Genomic DNA, 18,212 nt, shown 5'->3' on the forward strand with positions numbered 1-18,212 from the left:
CAAATCCGGCAATTTAAGTCAAATCAGTTTATACATGCCAAGTTCAAGTAAAAACCGGATATAACTCCTAGAAGTTTCAAAACCGTAACATATATCAGCTATGTGCAACAACAATGAAAGCAAATACAGCCTATCAGGGCAAAAGTCACTCAATCTTTCTCAATAGCTCATCACTCAGCTCTCAGCCCTCAATACTCACAGTCAATAGGTACCTGCGCTCAATGGGGGTGTACAGACTCCGGAGGAGCTCCTTTAGACCAAGCGCTATAATCTGCACGAACAACTCACGTGATATAATATCATATTAGGATCTGCACGGACAGCTCACATGCTATAGTATCATATCAGGATCCACACATGCAACTCATGTGCTAAAGTATAAATATCTGGATCCGCACGGACAACTCACGTGCTATGGTATCAAATTCTCACAATTAGGCCCTCTGCCCCACTCAGTCATCAACCTCTCTAGTCTCACGGGCTCTCAGTAAATCATGAAAATCAGCCCAGACAGAAGTAACATAACGTATCAACAAGGAATAACAGAGACTCAGGTAAAATATGTATGTAAGACTATGATTGAGTACAAGTAGCAAGTAGCAAGTAATTCAGCAAGTATCACGACCTCTGTGGGTCCCTACAGTACCAACACATAGCCTAAACATGATTTCGAACATGATTTATAGTCAAATTTATGTAACACATGGAGAGCATGTAGCTAACAACAAGTTATTCAACTTTACAGTTTCACGGAATGGACCAAGTCACAATTGTTTCGGTGCACGCCCACACACCCGTCACCTAGCATGTGTGTCACCTCCAAACAAATCACATAACAAAAAAATCCAAGGTTTCGTACCCTCATAACCAGATTTAGAACTGCTACTTACCTCAATCCAAGCAAAAATCTACTTCAATATGCCTTCTCCTCGTAAGTCGGCCTCCAAATATCCTGAATCTAGCCACAAGCAGTACCATACAATCAATACAGGCTAAAGGAATCCATTCCACAGGAAACATACAAAATTATAAGCCAAAATTCGGCCCTTGGGCCCACGTCTCGAAATCCGACAAAAGTCACAAAACCCAAAAGCCCATTCACTCACAAGTCTAGTCATACCAAATTCATCAAAATCCGATACCAAATGACCATTCAAATCCAGAAAATTAACTCTCCAAATCCCTAGCCTCAAACCCCCAAATTTCACCTCAAAAACACACCAACTAAGTGGAAAATTAGTGGGGAAACATAATTATTGAAGAAAAATAAACAAAAGGAGCTTACCTCAAGAATCTCTTCAAAAACCCTCTCAAAAACCTCCAAAATCCGAGCTCAAAATGTTAGAAATGGCAAAAATCTCGGAACCTTTGTTTAAATAGGTTCTGCCCAGGCCTTCCGCACCTGTAGCCAAAATCCCGCTTCTACAAGGAAAAATCCGTTTTTGCGGAGGTCACTAATCCCAGCTGCCTCCGCCTCTGCATGCCATGGATCGCATATGCGACCTCGCAGGTGTGGAAGAAACCTCGCACCTGCAGCCTCTGCCCAAATCCTATTTGCCCGCTTTTGCGGCTTCCCTTCTGCTTCTGCGGGCTCACACATGCGGTTCCCTATCCGCAGGTGCGATTACACCAGCAGGAATCACACTTCCGCAATCCTTATATATCCATCTTTGATCCGTTAGCCACTTGAAATTAACCCGAGGCCCCCGGGACCTCAACCAAACATACCAACAAGTGCTAAATCACAATACAAACTTAGTCGAACTCTCAAATCGCCTCAAACAACATCAAAAACACAAATCGCACCGCAATTCAAGCCTAATGAACTTTGAAATTTCCAAATTCTACAAACAACGTTGAAACCTATCAAATCGCGTCCGATTGACTTCAAATTTTGCACACAAGTCACAAATGACAACACGAGCCTATCCAACTTCTGGAAAACCAATCCGACCCTGATATCAAAAAGTCCACTCCCAGTCAAACTTTTCAAAATTCCAACTTTCGACATTTCAAGCCTAATTCTACTACGGACCTCCAAATCACAATCTAGACACGCTCCTAAGTCCAAAATCACCTAACCGAGCTAACAAAACCATCAGAATTCAAATCTGAGGTCATATACACATAATTCAACATCCGATCAACTTTTCTAACTTAAACTTTTAATTATGAGACTAAGTGTCTCAATTCATTCAGAAATCTCTCCAAACCCGAACCAACCAACCCAGTAAGTCATATAATAGTTGTAGAGCACAAAAGGAGCAGAAAATGAGGGAAGAAGGCTACAACTCTTGAAACGATTGGCCGGGTCATTACATCCTCCCCCTCTTAAATAAAAGTTCGTCCTCGAACGGGTCTAGAAGCATACTTGGAGTCACAAATAGGTGTAGATATCTTCTTCGCATCTCCCGCTTGGTCTCCTAAGTAGCCTCCTCAATGGGCTGGCGTCTCCACTGCACCTTCATTGAAGCTATAAACTTTGACCTCAACTTTCGAACTAGCTGATCCCAAATGGCCACCAGCTCTACATCATAAGTCAAATCACCATCCAATTGAACCGTGCTGAAATCCAAAACATGAGACGGATCGCCGACATATTTTCGGAGCATGGAAACATGAAATACTGGATGCACACTCGACAAACTAAGTGTCAAGGCAAACTTTTAAGCCACCTCCCTAACCTCTGAAGTACCTCAAAAGGCCCAATAAACCGAGGGATCAACAGAACCTTCTCCCCAACCATGTATGCAACATCACGAACCTTCTTGTCGGCATAACTCTTCTGTCTAGACTGCGCTGTACAAAGACGCTCCTAAATCAATTTAAACTTGTCCAAAGAATCCTAAACCAAGTCAGTACCCAATAGCCTAGCCTCAACCGACTCAAGCCAACCCACCAGAGATCTACACCACCTCCCATACAAATCCTCATACGGAGTCATTTGAATGCTCGACAGATAGCTATTAATGTAAGCAAATTCCGCGAGCAGCAGAAATTGGTCCCATGAATCCCCGAAATCAATGACACAATCGCGTAACATGTCCTCCAGTATCTGAATAGTACGCTCGGCCTGTCTGTCCATTTGAAAGTGAAATGTTGTACTCAACTCAACCTGAGTTCTCAACTCTCGCTGCACGTCTCTCTCCAAAATTGCGATGTAAACTGTGTACCTCTATATAAAATGATGAAAACTGGCACATCGTGAAGGCAAACAATCTCTCGGATGTAAATCTCAGCCAACCGATCTAAAAAATAAGTAGTATCCACTAGAATGAAGTGTGCCAACTTGGTCAGGCGATCCACAATCACCAAAATAGCATCGAACTTCCTCGAAGTCCGTGGGAGCCCAACTACGAAATCCATGGTGATATGCTCCCACTTCTACTCTGGAATCTCTATCCTCTGAAGCAATTCGCCCGGTCTCTGATGCTCATATTTCACCTGCTGATAGTTAAGACACCAAGATACAAACCCAACTATATCCTTCTTTATTCTCTTTCACCAATAGTGTTGTCTCAAGTCCTGGTACATCTTCGCGGAACCTGAATGAATGGAATACCACTAGCTGTGGGCCTCTTCAAGAATCAACTCTCATAGCCCATCCATATTGGGCACACGTATTCGGCCATACATCCTCAAAACCCCATCATCTCCAATAGTCACATCTTTGGCATCACCGTGTTAAACCTTGTCCTTGAGGAGAAGCAAATGAGGATCATCATGTTGGCGCTCTCTAATGCGGTCAAATAAGGAAGACCGAGAAACCACATAGGCTAGAACCCAACTAGCTCTGAAACATCTAATCTCATGAACTGGTTGGCCAAGGTCTCTCAAGGGAATGGCCATCACATTGACCTTTCCCGGATGATACAAAATAGTAATATCATAGTCCTTTAGCAGTTCCAACCATCTCCGCTGCCTCAAATTTATATCTTTCTGTAGGAACAAGTGCTGGAGGCTTCGATGATTAGTAAATACCTCACAAGACACACCATAGAGATAGTGCCTCAAAATTTACAAAACATGAACTATAGCAACCAACTCTAAATCATGAAAAGGGTAGTTCTTCTCTTGAGTCTTCAATTAGTGCGAAGCATAAGCAATCACTCTACCTTCCTGCATCAAAACACACCTGATACCGATTTAAGAAGCATCACAATATACTGTGTAGGAACCAAAAGTTGATAGTAGAACTAGAACTAGAGTTGTGGCCAAGGCAGTCTTGAGCTTCTGAAAGCTTTCCTCACACTCATTCGACTACCTAAAAGGAGCACCTTTTTAGGTCAATTTGGTCAATCGCAATACAATAGACGAGAAACCCTGCACAAATGATGGTAATAACCAGCCAAACCAAGAAAGCTCTGAATCTCCGTAGCTGAGGACGGTCTGGGCCAATGCTAAACCGCCTCTATCTTCTTCGGATCCACCTGAATACCCTCACTAGACACCCCGTGTCCCAAGAATACCACTGAACTGAGCCAAAACTCACACTTGGAGAACTTGGCATAAAGTTTATCCTCCCTTAACCACTTCAACATAATCCTCAAATATTGGGCATGCTCCTCCTGCGACGAGAGTACACCAGAATATCATTAATGAATACAATGACAAATGAGTCAAGATAAGGCTGAAACAAATTGTTCATTAGATGCATGAATGCTACTGGGGCGTTGGCCAGACCAAAAGATATCACAAGGAACTCATAATCACCAAAATAGGTTCTAAAAGTTGTCTTAACAATACCCGAGTCCCGAATCTTCAACTGGTGATACCCATACCTCAAATCAATCTTAGAGAATACTCTAGCTCCCTGAAGCTGGTCAAATATATCATCAAGACGCGGCAAAAGATAATTGTTCTTGATTGTGACTTTGTTCATTTGCCTATAATCAATGCATATTCTCATAGTATCATCTTTCTTCTCCACAAACAGAACTGGTGCAGCCCAAGGTGATACACTAGGCATAATAAACCCCTTATCAAGGAGTTCTGGAAGCTGCTCTTTCAACTCCTTCAACTCAGCTGGTGCCATACGGTATGGAGGAATAGAACTGGGCTGAGTGCCCGGCACCAAGTCAATACCAAAGTCAATGTCCCTATCGGGCGACTTGCCCGGTAGGTCTGCAGGAAACACATCGAAAAAATCTCGCACCACCGGAACCGAATCAATAGTAGGGGTCTCAGCACTAACATCCCTCACAAAGGCAAAATAAGATAAACAACCTTTCCCAACCATTTGTTGGGCCTTCAAGTAGGAAATCACTCTACGGGAAAACATAGTCTAGAGAACCTCGCCACTCAATTCATGGCAATCCCGGCATCGCCAACGTCACGGTCTTAGTGTGACAATCTAGAATATCATGACACGGAGACAACCAATCCATACCTAAGATCACATCTAAATCAACCATACTAAGCAACAAGAGATCAACTCTAGTTTTCAATCCCCCAACAGTCACTACACACGACCAATATACACAATCCACAATAATAGTATCGCCCACCAGTATAGATACATGAACAGATGAAACTAGGTACACATGGGGAATATCCAGATAATGAGCAAAATACGATGATACATACGAATAAGTGGAACTAGGGTCAAATAATACAGAGGCATCCATGTGGAAAACTGAGACAATACATGTGATCACTGCATCTGAAGCAAAGGCATATGGTTTGGTAGGAAGAGAATAGAATCGGGCCTGACCGTCACCTAATCATCCTCCCTTTCTAGGGCGACCTCTAGCTGACTGAGCCCCACCCCGAGCTGGCTGAATAGGTGGTGTAGCTGCTGGTGCTGGTATCATTGGTTGGGAACTCTGCTGTGAGTCCCACTCAATAACCTAGCGCAATCTTTCTAGATATGACCAATATCTCCACACTCGAAACAATCCCTCCTCTATTGGAACTGTTTCTCCTGATATCCCGAGGAACTACCCGTTAACACCTGAGCAGACGAGGCATGGTGATAACTCTGTGCTAGTAGTGCACTAAATGAATACTGGCCTGAGTGAGCAATGTAAGAGAAATGGCTAATTGATGCACCATGATGAGCTAGTCGAGTCATCTGAGCATGCCTGTAAGGACGATCCATGTCGTAGTGGAACTGAACCCCAGAAGGAACACCACTAAAACCACCCAATCCATGAGGCCACATGTCCTCCCTCTCAACCCGCTCCTAGCTGCGGATCATAACTATATGTTAAGCAATGTTTACCACCTCATCAAAAGTAGCGCCAGATACACTCTCTCGAGTTAGAAGCAACCACAACTGATATGTGAGGCCATCAATGAACTTTTTAATCCTCTCCCTAATAGTGAGAACCAACCAAACTGCATGACATACCAACTTAGAAAACCTCATATCGTACTGCATCACAGACATGTCATCTTAACGAAGCTTCTCAAACTACTTGTGTAGCTCCTCTTTGTAGGATTGAGGCACAAACTTCTACAAGAAGAGAACGGAGAACTCTTGTTATGTAAGTGGTGCTGCACCGACTAGCCTACGCCTTTCATAAGCCTCCCACCAACTAAAGGCAGCCTAAGAGAATCGAAAAGTAGTGAACGAGAACCCACTGGTCTCCAGAATACCCACTGTACGGAGAATGCTCTCACACCTGTCCAAGAAACACTAGGCATTCCCCACCTCTATACCACTGAAAGATGGAGGCTTGAGTCTCCCAAACCTCTCCAATCTCTGCTGCTCATCATCAGACATAATAGGAACCATATGGGCATGAGCAGCTACAACTGGTTGAACTGGTAATGCCCCCGGGTGTATGGAGTCCTTGAATCACCTGCTCTAGCGTGTGGGTGGAGGGAGTCTAAGTACCTCCCCCGACGTGAGAAGTGGCTGCTACGGCTGAAACTATGGCTGCCTGAGCAAGACTGGTGCACACAATCAAAATCTGAGCTAAGGCCTCCTGAAGGCCTGGAATCACGATGGGCACAACTGGTGCCTGAGCTGGGCCCACTGGCTTAACTATATCTGGAACCTACTCCTACGTTGGAGCGACTGGTAGGTCTACAAGTGTACAAGTTGTGCCTCTGCCCCTATCGTGACCTCTACTGCAAGCTCGACCTCTCACAGCCCTAGCCGGTGGTACTAGTGGCCATCCATCTTGTCCAATAGTACGTGTCCTCACCATCTGTGAGAGAATAAAATAACAGAAGTTTAGTTACCAGAATCAATAGATTTGCACAACAAGAATTCAATAATGTGAAGTTTTCATAAGGGTTCGACAACCTCTCGAAAATAAATACAGACGTCTCTACACTGATTCGCAAGACTCTAATAAAAATTCTCATGACTTGTGAGACCTATGTAACCTAGGCTCTGATTCCAACTTATCACGACCCAAATCCTAACCTGTCGTGATGGCGCATATCGTGGTACTAGGCAAGCCGACATTTCCAAAATACTTCTAACATTTAACAAAAAAATGAATTAAGAAATTTTGAATAAATAGAGTTTTCATAAAATGGGGTAAAAACCCAAAACACAAATGCAGAAAATAGATCCCAAATTAGGGTGTCACAGAGCTCATGAGCATTTATACATCACCAATCTAGAAAAGAAAATGTCTATGAAAGTTTGGATCAAAATACAAATAAAGAAAGGATAAGAAAAGAGAAACAAGGACTACGAACGTCGACCAACTACCTCGTAATCTCCAAAGATCAACCGTGCACGATATCAACGCTCACTGTGTCCGGAAATACCTAGATCTCCACATGAAGTGTAAGGTATAGCATGAGTCCAACCAACTCAGTAAGTAACAATAGTAAATAAGGAACTGAAAGATAGTGACGAGCTACATATTTATAGTTCATTTTCAGTAATCTCAATGCTTTCAAATTCGGCAATTTAAGTCAAATCAATTTTATACATGCCAAGTTCAAGTAAAAACCGGATATAATCTCTCAGAAGTTTCAAAACAGTGACATATAGCAATTATGTGCAACAATAATGAAAGCAAATACAGCCTCTTAAGGCAACAATCACTCGGTCTTTCTTAATAGTTCTTCACTCGGCTCTCAGCCCTAAACAATCGCACTCAATAGGTAATTGCACTCACAAGGAATGGACAAACTCCGGAAGATCCATCCCGTAATATATACATCAACTGGCCATCAGTTACTTAGTACTGAGTAGGGCCAAATCTAGTCCGTGGGGAAGATCCATCCCCAAGTATATAAATTTTTCTGACAAGATCCATGTCCAGGGAAGATCCATCCCTCAAAATAATCAACCACACTCACTGGGGGTATGTGCATACTCCGGAGGGGCTCCTTCAGATCAAGCGCCATAATAAGATAGATCCGGGCATAAATCAATATAACATGCTACGACGTACAGCCCGATGCCATAATATCACTCACACTCAGGCTCTCGGTCTCACTCAGTCATCATTCTCTCTAGTCTTTCGGGCTCACAATGCTATGAAACTAGCCCAAAATGATAATATGATGTGTCAATAAATAGCAATAGAGACTGAGATATGATATGAAATTAATGAACATTACTAAGTATGAAATTAATGAACATTACTGAGTATGAAATTACAATTTAAACAAGTAATTCAACAACAATATGACCTCAATGGGTCCCAACAGAATAAGCATGTAGCCTAGACATGGTTTCTTACATGGATCACAGCTCAATGGATCTAGTACGTAGAGATTTCATGGTTATAGATAAGATCAGGTAACTACACAACAACACAAAAATAACGGAGTCAGAATTCACATGGTGCACGCTCACACGCCCATCACCTAGCATGTGCGTCACCTCAGTACCAAACACATAACACGTAATTCAAGGTTTCATACCCTCAGCACCAAGATTAGAAGTGTTACTTACCTCGAACAAGCCAAATACAATACCCAGCAAGCGAAACAATGCTCCAAAAATGACATCCCACGCGTACCGACTTCCGAACAGCTCGAAACTAGCCAAAATCAACTCAAATACATCAAATAATGCCAAAGGAAACAAATACAATCAATAAAGGTCGAATCTTTAATCAAAATCCCAAAATCGATTAAAAGGTTAAACACGGGCCGCACCTCGAAACCCGACAAAACTCAAAAAATTTGACAACCCATTCAATTACGAGTCCAACCATACTAGTTTCACTCAAATTCGAATCTAAATCAATGTTCAAAACTCAAAAATTCACTTTATAAAATTTTAGACAAAACCCCCAAATTTTACTTTGAAATCATTAATTAAATGCCAAAAACGAAGATGGATTAATGAAATATAACCAAAATCGAGTATAGAACACTTATTCCAATTCATATGGTTAAAATCGCCTCCAAAAATTGTCCAAATCCGAGCTCTCCAACTCAAAATATGATCAAATAAACAAACCTTCGATATTAAGTATTTTTGTCTAGCTATTCTGCCTCATTTTTTTATGTCAAATGATCCCAAAACTTACTTTTGATGCCTGTAGCGGATTCCTTGTGAAATTCCAATCAAGTTAGGCTTTTGAATTACTCCATTTGACCTTACAATGAAGGAGATATGTTAGTTTCAATATTGTGAAATAATGTTGTAGACATGTAATTTTTGACCCTCCCCAAGATTTCATACATGTTGTTACACAACGCCTTCCTGATGATCTTTGGAAGGGCAACGTAAGGCTAAGCAACCGATGTCAGTGTGGTTGTTGTCCGCCAATGAGGTCCTCACCGCACGCTAGACTAGATTGTCAGTGCCGTGAGGGAAAACCAATGTCATGAGCAATTGCGGAAGCTGAGAGAGAATTGGGTTTTGAATGCTGATGATGATTTTATTGATGACTGAAAATGATGATTACAATGATGCGGTGTCGAGGGGGAGAGACACCAGAAAATGCTGATTGAAATGTTTGATTGTTTGGTCCCCCTTAATAATGCTTAAAAAAAATAAACCAACATTACAAGACTAGTCCTAATAAAGCTGTAGAAGCACACTGAAATGAAAATGATGAAAACTAGTCTTTGATTACAATGAAAAGGACTTAGATTATTACAAGGTAAAACTAAGTCCGATGGCAGCATCTTTGTCTTGCGGGTCAGGGTCTGCGCGCGCGTTGCTGTGGGCGCGCGCGACACTTTATGTGCTGGCCTGAGGCTGGGCACTGGTGCTTGGCATCAGGGTCTGTGCGTGAGGCGTTGCTGGAATGGGCCTGCAGCTGGGCGCTGGCGAGGCATCAGGATCTGCGCGCGCGGCATTGTTAGGGCGCGCGGCGCTGTTGTCATTGGCCAGCCCTTGGGCGCTGGCGAGAGGCATCGGTGGGGCGACAGAGGCGCATGCGCGCTTGTCACTTGGCGCAGCCAAGACCATGGCGCTAAGCATTGTGAGGCTTGCTAGGCCGCCATGGGGCGCGGCCAAGGGGTCATGGGGCATGTCTGGAAAGCAGCCCATGACATTCTCCCCCACCTGAGTTGGCGCCGTCCTCGGAGCCTTAGATGATGATGATGATGATGATGTTTCTGATGGTTGTTGGATGGGAGGTCTGCGCCTCTCTGTTCTTTGAGCTTGCTGTTGTAGCGAAGCAATGATTGCATGCGGCTGACGTGGAAGACTGGATGGATCTTCCACCAGGATGGAGTTTTGACCTGGTATGTGGACTTCCCAATGCGTTTTTCAATAGGCAGGGGCCCGATGTATTTTTGTTGCAGCCGAGGGTCATGGGTCCTTTCTGCAAACAAGTACCGCTTTGGGATGCATAGCATTACTTTGTCCCCTGGTTGATGTTGGGCAAAGCAAAGCTTTTGTTCGGTGAACCTTTTTGCCCGCTCTTGGGCCCTGATGAGATAGCTCCGCACTATCTCCATGTTGCGCTCCCATTCGCTCGAGAAGTTGGCAGCTCGAGGAGATTTCGGCATGGTTGAGGCATTCACCGTTTGCGGGAGAAGCGGTTGCTATCCGGTAACAATTTCAAAAGGGCTCTTGTTTGTATGATGGTCCTTTTGAGAATTGAAACACAGTTGAGCAGCATCCAGGAGCTTCACCCAATGCTTCTGTGATCCGGTTGCGAAGTTGCGAAGATATTCCTCCAGCATGTCATCGAACCGGTCTGTCTGGCCATCCGATGGGGGATGGATGTCTGAGTTGTGACTCAATGTTGACCCAAAGCACCTGAAGAGATGGGTCCAAAAGTTGCTAGTGAAGCGTGAGTCGTGCCTACTAACAATGTTTTTGGGCAGGCCCCAATGTTTGACAATGTGCGAGAAGAAGAGTCGAGCTGTATCTTTTGCTGATGCATTTTTCGGGGCTGCTATGAAGGTTGCATAGTTTGAAAATTGATCTATGACAACCATGATGGATGCAAGGTTGCCGACTTGGGGCAATCCCGTGATGAATCTGAGGGAAACACTTTTCCATGGTCTCTGAGGGACATGTAATGGTTGCGAGGGTCCCGGCTGTGATGAGTGATCCGACTTGTCCTTATGGCATGGTTAACAAGTCTTCACATGATGATGAGCGTCACCAGTCTTTTGAGGCCGATGACATGATGGCTGATTGTTGCTGCGAAGGGTAGTCGGAACTAGGGGTTCATATCTGTCGACTACCTTCTCCAACTGCATGGCCGAGATGTTTTCAGCGGCCATCTTTATGGGAAAGCATGGTATGGTGCAGGGCTTGGCCCCTTTTTCTCCCATCATCAGGAGCATGTTGGCGAATGGTACCGGTATGGTGTTGGTTTGCCTCATGAACTCCAAACCCACTATGATGTCGAAGTCATCTATGATTGCGATGCGCAGGTCGATGTTTCCTTTGTATGGGCCAAGTTTCACTGGGACATCTGTAGCTGTTCCACCCAATGTCTGAGGTGGTGAGTTGATAGCCTTGACGCGACCTTTGCTCTTTTGCACAACAAGACCTAGGCGCTCTACCTGCGTTGATGACAAGTAGTTGTGGGTGGCACCCGTGTCTATCAAGGCGTGAAGGGGCTTGCCGTTCACTTTCAATTCGACGAACATTAGGGTCCTCGCTTGTTTAGGAGGTCTTTCGTCCATCTTTTCTTTCCCTTTCTTGGTGATCGGGACTGATGTTTTCTTAGGAGGACATGCACTGGTCCCCGCTAAGGCATATGGGATAGAGCCAACAATTGCATTGAAGGCACCTACCTGGTCGTCTTCGGATGTGTCTGATGCATCTGTCTCATCCTCGACAGTCTGATGAGCATTGACCTTGATGTTTGGGCATTCATTGTTCCAATGTGCCCCGCTGCAATGACGGCATTCTGAGGGAGGCTTTCTCCCCTGATTGTTGTTGATGGATGCAACACTGTTGCTGTTGGAGGGAGGAGTCTTAGTTTTGGATGCACTCCGATCTCCCCCACTTTTGCTTGGGCCACCATTGCTGGGATGGTGCCCGTTGAATCCCCCTCGGACAGACGGCTGGGGCCTGTCGTTCTGAGTTTCCAAATGATAATCGCCAAGGCATTCTGCAGCTTGAATGGCCTTGGGCAGGGTGTCTACCCGTTGTCGCTGTAGTTCCATACGGGCATGAGGTTTCAAACCTTCTATGAATGCGAAGAGTTTGTCTTTGTCCCCCATGTCGCGTATGTTCAGCATGAGTGCAGAGAATTCGCGCACGTACTCCCTCACTGATTTGGTGTGGCGGAGGTCCCGTAGCTTTCTCCTTGCATTGTATTCCACATTTTCGGGAAAGAACTGCAGGCGTATGGCTACCTTAAATTCGTCCCATGTCTGAAGAGTATCTTCACCGGCCTTGATGGCTTCGTATTTGACCCGCCACTAAAGTTTGGCATCGCCCTGAAGATACATGGCAGTAGTCGCTACCTTTTTGGATTCTTCCAAATAGCCCACGACATCGAAGTATTGTTCGATGTCGAAGATGAAGTTTTCCACTTCTTTAGCATCCCGGGATCCGTCGTATGGATTTGGCTCCGGTATCTTAAGCTTTTGTGGAATGGGGGTGAGGTTTGCTGCACCCCTGATGTGATGGTCGCCTTCTTGAAGTAGGCTCTGTAAGGCAGCATTGACAACATTGAGCTTGTCTGTCAAGTCGTTTATGGTTTGCTACATGGCAGTTAGTCTGTCTGCCTCATGTTGCTGATGGGCTAAATCGTCGGCACGCTCCTGTTGGAGGTCCTCAAATTTGCCATGAATATTGGCAGTTTCAATGGCTGCCATTTGTCGGTCCTCGTCGGAGTCACGACTGATGTTTGCAATGTCATTTTCCCCCTGCCGCATTCGGCGGTCCAGGTCGTCCAACCTTTGCACTAGGTTGTTGTTTTGATCAGGCACCGTATCCACGATGGGTCGTAATCGGTCAACCGTCTCTTCTAGGGATGCTAGACGCTCCCCATGATTCACCATGGTCAGAAATGGTGATGATGGCAAATGTGTTCCCTCGTCCGATGTCGAGCCTAGGCTCTAATACCAACTGTTACGCAACGCCTTCCTGATGATCTTTGGAAGGGCAACGTAAGGCTAAGCAACCGATGTCAGTGCGGTTGCTGTCCGCCAATGAGGTCCTCGCCGCACGCTAGACTAGATTGTCAGTGCCATGCGGGAAAACCAATGTCATGAGCAATTGCGGAAGCTGAGAGAGAATTGGGTTTTGAATGCTGATGATGATTTTATTGATGACTGAAAATGATGATTACAATGATGCGGTGTCGAGGGGGAGAGACACCAGAAAATGTTGATTGAAATGTTTGATTGTTTGGTCCCCCTTAATAATGCTTAAAAAAATAAACCAACATTACAAGACTAGTCCTAATAAAGCTGTAGAAGCACACTGAAATGAAAATGATGAAAACTAGTCTATGATTACAATGAAAAGGACTTAGATTATTACAAGGTAAAACTAAGTCCGATGGCAGCATCTTTGTCTTGCGGGTCAGGGTCTGCGCGCGCGTTGATGGGGGCGCGCGCGACACTTGATGTGCTGGCCTGAGGCTGGGCACTGGTGCTTGGCATCAGGGTCTGTGCGCGAGGCGCTGCTGGAATGGGCCTGCAGCTGGGCGCTGGCGAGGCATCAGGATCTGCGCGCGCGGCATTGTCAGGGCGCGCGGCGCTGTTGTCATTGGCCAGCCCTTGGGCGCTGGCGAGAGGCATCGGTGGGGCGACAGAGGCGCATGCGCGCTTGTCACTTGGCGCAGCCAAGACCACGGGGCCGACCATGGCGCTAGGCATTGTGAGGCTTGCTAGGCCGCCATGGGGCGCGGCCAAGGGGTCATGGGGCATGTCTGGAAAGCAGCCCATGACAATGTTAGCGTAAATATTGAGTTTAGGTTTAATATCGCCATTTTAAATAGTTTTGACTCTTTTTACTTTATTTTATCACAAAAAATAAAAATTACACAAATATTTTTTATCTTTAGGTTTAAAGTCAAGTAGTATATTTATATTTATAGTATTATAACATTTGAAAATACAAAAAATAATAATTTCACTTTTAGTATTTAATTTTATTCTAGTAATTTATTTTATTAAGAATGATTTCAAAATTGTATAGTCATTATTTTAGGAATTAATATTTTTTAATCTAGTAGAGTTAAAGGGCCAATTTAAAAGGTTAATTTGGCCAAAATTTGGCCCAATTCAGATCTAGACCATAATAATCCAAGCCCAATCCTAAAACCCTAGAAAGACACTTAAAAACAACCCTAATTTCCTAGACATAGGACCAGCCGTTTCTGATAAAATAGACCCTAGTTATTATATTCTTAAACACCCTAAGACCTAGGAGCAGCTCTCGATCTCTCACGAAAAAACGAAATCAACCGCAGGACCTCTTTCTTCTTCACCTTCTTCTCCATCAAAACCAAACTAACACACATACACAATAGACCATCTCTAGCCTTCACCTCTCAACCCCATTCCAACCTCCATAGGCCACTCAAGAGCCGGAAACCCGCCGGAAAATGATGCCCACCACCTCTGCACCCTAGTCTTGAGTCCCAGCAGCCGCTTAAACTAGCCATCTCTCCCCAAACATCCGATCTCCTTCTTCTTCACCTCACTGCAGCTACTCGTCACCCCTTTTCCTTAAATCTTCACGAAAAAGGAGTTCTGAGAGGCGAGTATTCGAAAAGGGGGGAGAAGCAGAAAGGTTTCAAGTGGGATCATCGCTCGAGGTTCAGGTTCAAAGTTCTCTGTCCATATTTCACCGAATCTCTGGAACTTCGTTCATCTTGTCACTGCTTGTGTCTTGTTCGAGTTCGAAATTTCGGCGTTTGGAACTCTATTATGACTATGTAATTGCTGAAAATTTCAAGGGAATTCATTTCAAGTCAGCATCAGGCGCCCACCTGGAGAACATGACAATATATTTCAAGTTTTGGCATCAGACGCCAACCTGGAGAACAAGGGAATACATTTCAAGTTTTGGCATCAGGCGCCCACCTGGAAAACAAGGGAATACATTTCAAGTTTTGGCATCAGGCGCCCACCTGAAGAACAAGGGGATGCATTTCAAGTTTTGGCATCAGGCGCCCACCTGGAAACCAAAGGAATTCATTTCAAGTTTTGGCATCAGGTGCCCACCTTCGTTCATCTTGTCACTGTTTGTGTCTTGTTCGAGTTCGAAATTTCGGCGTTTGGAACTCTATTATGACTGTGTAATTGCTGAAAATTTCAAGGGAATTCATTTCAAGTCAGCATCAGGCGCCCACCTGGAGAACATGACAATATATTTCAAGTTTTGGCATCAGACGCCAACCTGGAGAACAAGGGAATACATTTCAAGTTTTGGCATCAGGCGCCCACCTGGAAAACAAGGGAATACATTTCAAGTTTTGGCATCAGGCGCCCTTCTGAAGAACAAGGGGATGCATTTCAAGTTTTGGCATCAGGCGCCCACCTGGAAACCAAAGGAATTCATTTCAAGTTTTGGCATCAGGTGCCCACCTGGAAAACAAGGGAATACATTTCATGTTTTGGCATTAGGCGTCCACCTAGAAAACAAGGGAATTCATTTCAAGTTTTGGCATCGGGCGCCCACTTGGAGAATAAGGAAATACATTTCAAGTTTTGGCATTAGGCGCCCACCTAGAAAACAAGGGAATACATTTCAAGTTTTGGCATCGGGCGTCCACCTGGAAAACAAGGGAATTCATTTCAAGTTTTGGCATTAGGTGCCCACCTGGAAAATAAGGGAATTCATTTCAAGTTTAAGTTGCAGGCGCCCACCTGGAAAATAAGGGAATTCATTTCAAGTTTAAGTTGCAGGCGCCCACCTGGAAAACAAGGGAATTTATCTCAAAGTTTAAGTTGCAGGCGCCCACCTGGTGTAACGACCTGGACGACCGTTTTAAGAATTTATGCCCCTATCCCCTATTAACTGCTTTTCCTGTGTTTGTTTCTACTATTTTGATTCTCCAAGATATTTGGTATTGAGTTTCGAAGTGTTTTGGGACACTTAATCTCTAAATGAGATCTTAAGCTTTAGAATTTGGATCGTAGTCGGAGAAGTGTAAAGATGGCCTCGAAATGGAATTTCGTCGGTTCCGTTAGCTCCGTTGGGTGATTTCGGGCTTAGGAGAGTGTTCGGATTATGTTTTAGAGGTCCGTAGCTTATTTAGGCTTGAAATGCCGAAAGTTAAATTTTTGAAGTTTCTGGTTCGATAGTGAGATTTTGATATCGGGGTCGGAATGGGATTCCGTAAGTTGGAGTAGCTCCGTAGTGTTGAATTTGACTTGCTTGCAAAATTTCAGGTCATTCAGACGAGGTTTGATAAACTTTTTGATCGAAAGCGTAATTTGAGAATTTTTGGAGTTCTTAGGCTTGAATTTATTGTTTAATTGGTGTTTTGATGTTGTTTTGAGCATTCTGAAGATTGGAACAAGGTTGAATGATGTTTTAGGATTGGTTGGCATGTTTAGTTGAGGCCCCGGGGCCTCGAGGTGTGTTTCAGATGCTTAACGGGTCATTTTTGGAACTTAGAAATTGCAGAAAAATGTTGCAGCAGTCGGTTCTGGTTTCCTTCTTCGCGTTCGCGACTGGGGTCTCGCATTTGCGAAGAGGAGCTGGGGTCGGTGAAGAATTTACGCTTCGTGTTCGCGAAGGAGCTCCCACATTTGCGAGGCTGTAGGACCTTGTGGCTACGCATTCACTTGGCAGTCTCGCGTTCGCGTAGGAGAAGAGAAATGATCATCGCGTTCGCGGCTAGGGCATTGCGTTCGCGAAGTGGGAGACTAGCCAGTGGAACTTTAGTGCATCGCGTTCGCCAACAAGAACACACATGGGCAGAATGTTTAATTTCAAAATCGAGGGTTTAGCCATTTTTGTGAAAACTAGAGCTTGGGAGCTCGGATTTGAGCAAGGTTTTGAGGGATTTTAAAGAGATATCGATTGGATTTGGGCCATTTGGAGTCAAGTACTCATGGCAAGAATGTGGTTTCAGGTTGATTTTGATCCGGTTCGAGGTAAGTGGCTTGCCTAGCCTTGTGTGGGGGAACTCCCCTTAGGATTTGGTATTATTGATACTTGAAATGCCTTGTACGTGAGGTGACGAGTGTGTACTTGTGCTAATAGTTGAAATATCTGGTTTTCCTTTAAGTAATTTTATTGTGTTTCTTTTTCCTGTTTATACTACTTGCAATTTAAGCCTGTTGTTAGCTTAGGGAAGCATGTCTAATTGACTTAATTGGTTTACTTGCTCAAACTGCCTTATTTGGATTACGTGCAACATGCTATACTAGAAATTCATATTTTACCTTGGTATGGAATTTGAATTGAACTTTGTATTCTTCTTGTTGTTGTTGTGTGTTTACTTTGGGACTACGGGACAGTATCCCGGGAGATCCCCTTGTATGTTTACTTCAGGATTACGTAACGGTATTTCGGGAGATCCCCCTTCACATTTACATTGGAACTACGGGACTGCACCCAGTAGATTTCCCCTATACTGAGTATTTACATTTGGGACTACAGATTGGTATTCCGGGAGATCCCCTCGCATTATGAGTTGGACTACAGGACAGTATCTTTGGAGATCCACTGGATATTTATATTTGAGACTACAAGACGGTATCCTGGGAGATCCCCGGTTGTTATTTCTCTTTTGAGTTATATTTCTCTCTGTGTTTACTTTGCTTTGTAGTAGTTGATGTTGTTCTTCCTATTCTGTGCTACTCCTTACTGTTGCACTTATTATACTGTCTTATTTTTACACTGTTATACCTTGTATTTCATTTAACCACAGTAGGGCCCTGACTTTCCTCGTCAC

Source organism: Nicotiana tabacum, chromosome 11 (assembly GCF_000715075.1).
Source record: "Nicotiana tabacum cultivar K326 chromosome 11, ASM71507v2, whole genome shotgun sequence".
Taxonomy (NCBI): Eukaryota; Viridiplantae; Streptophyta; class Magnoliopsida; order Solanales; family Solanaceae; genus Nicotiana; species Nicotiana tabacum.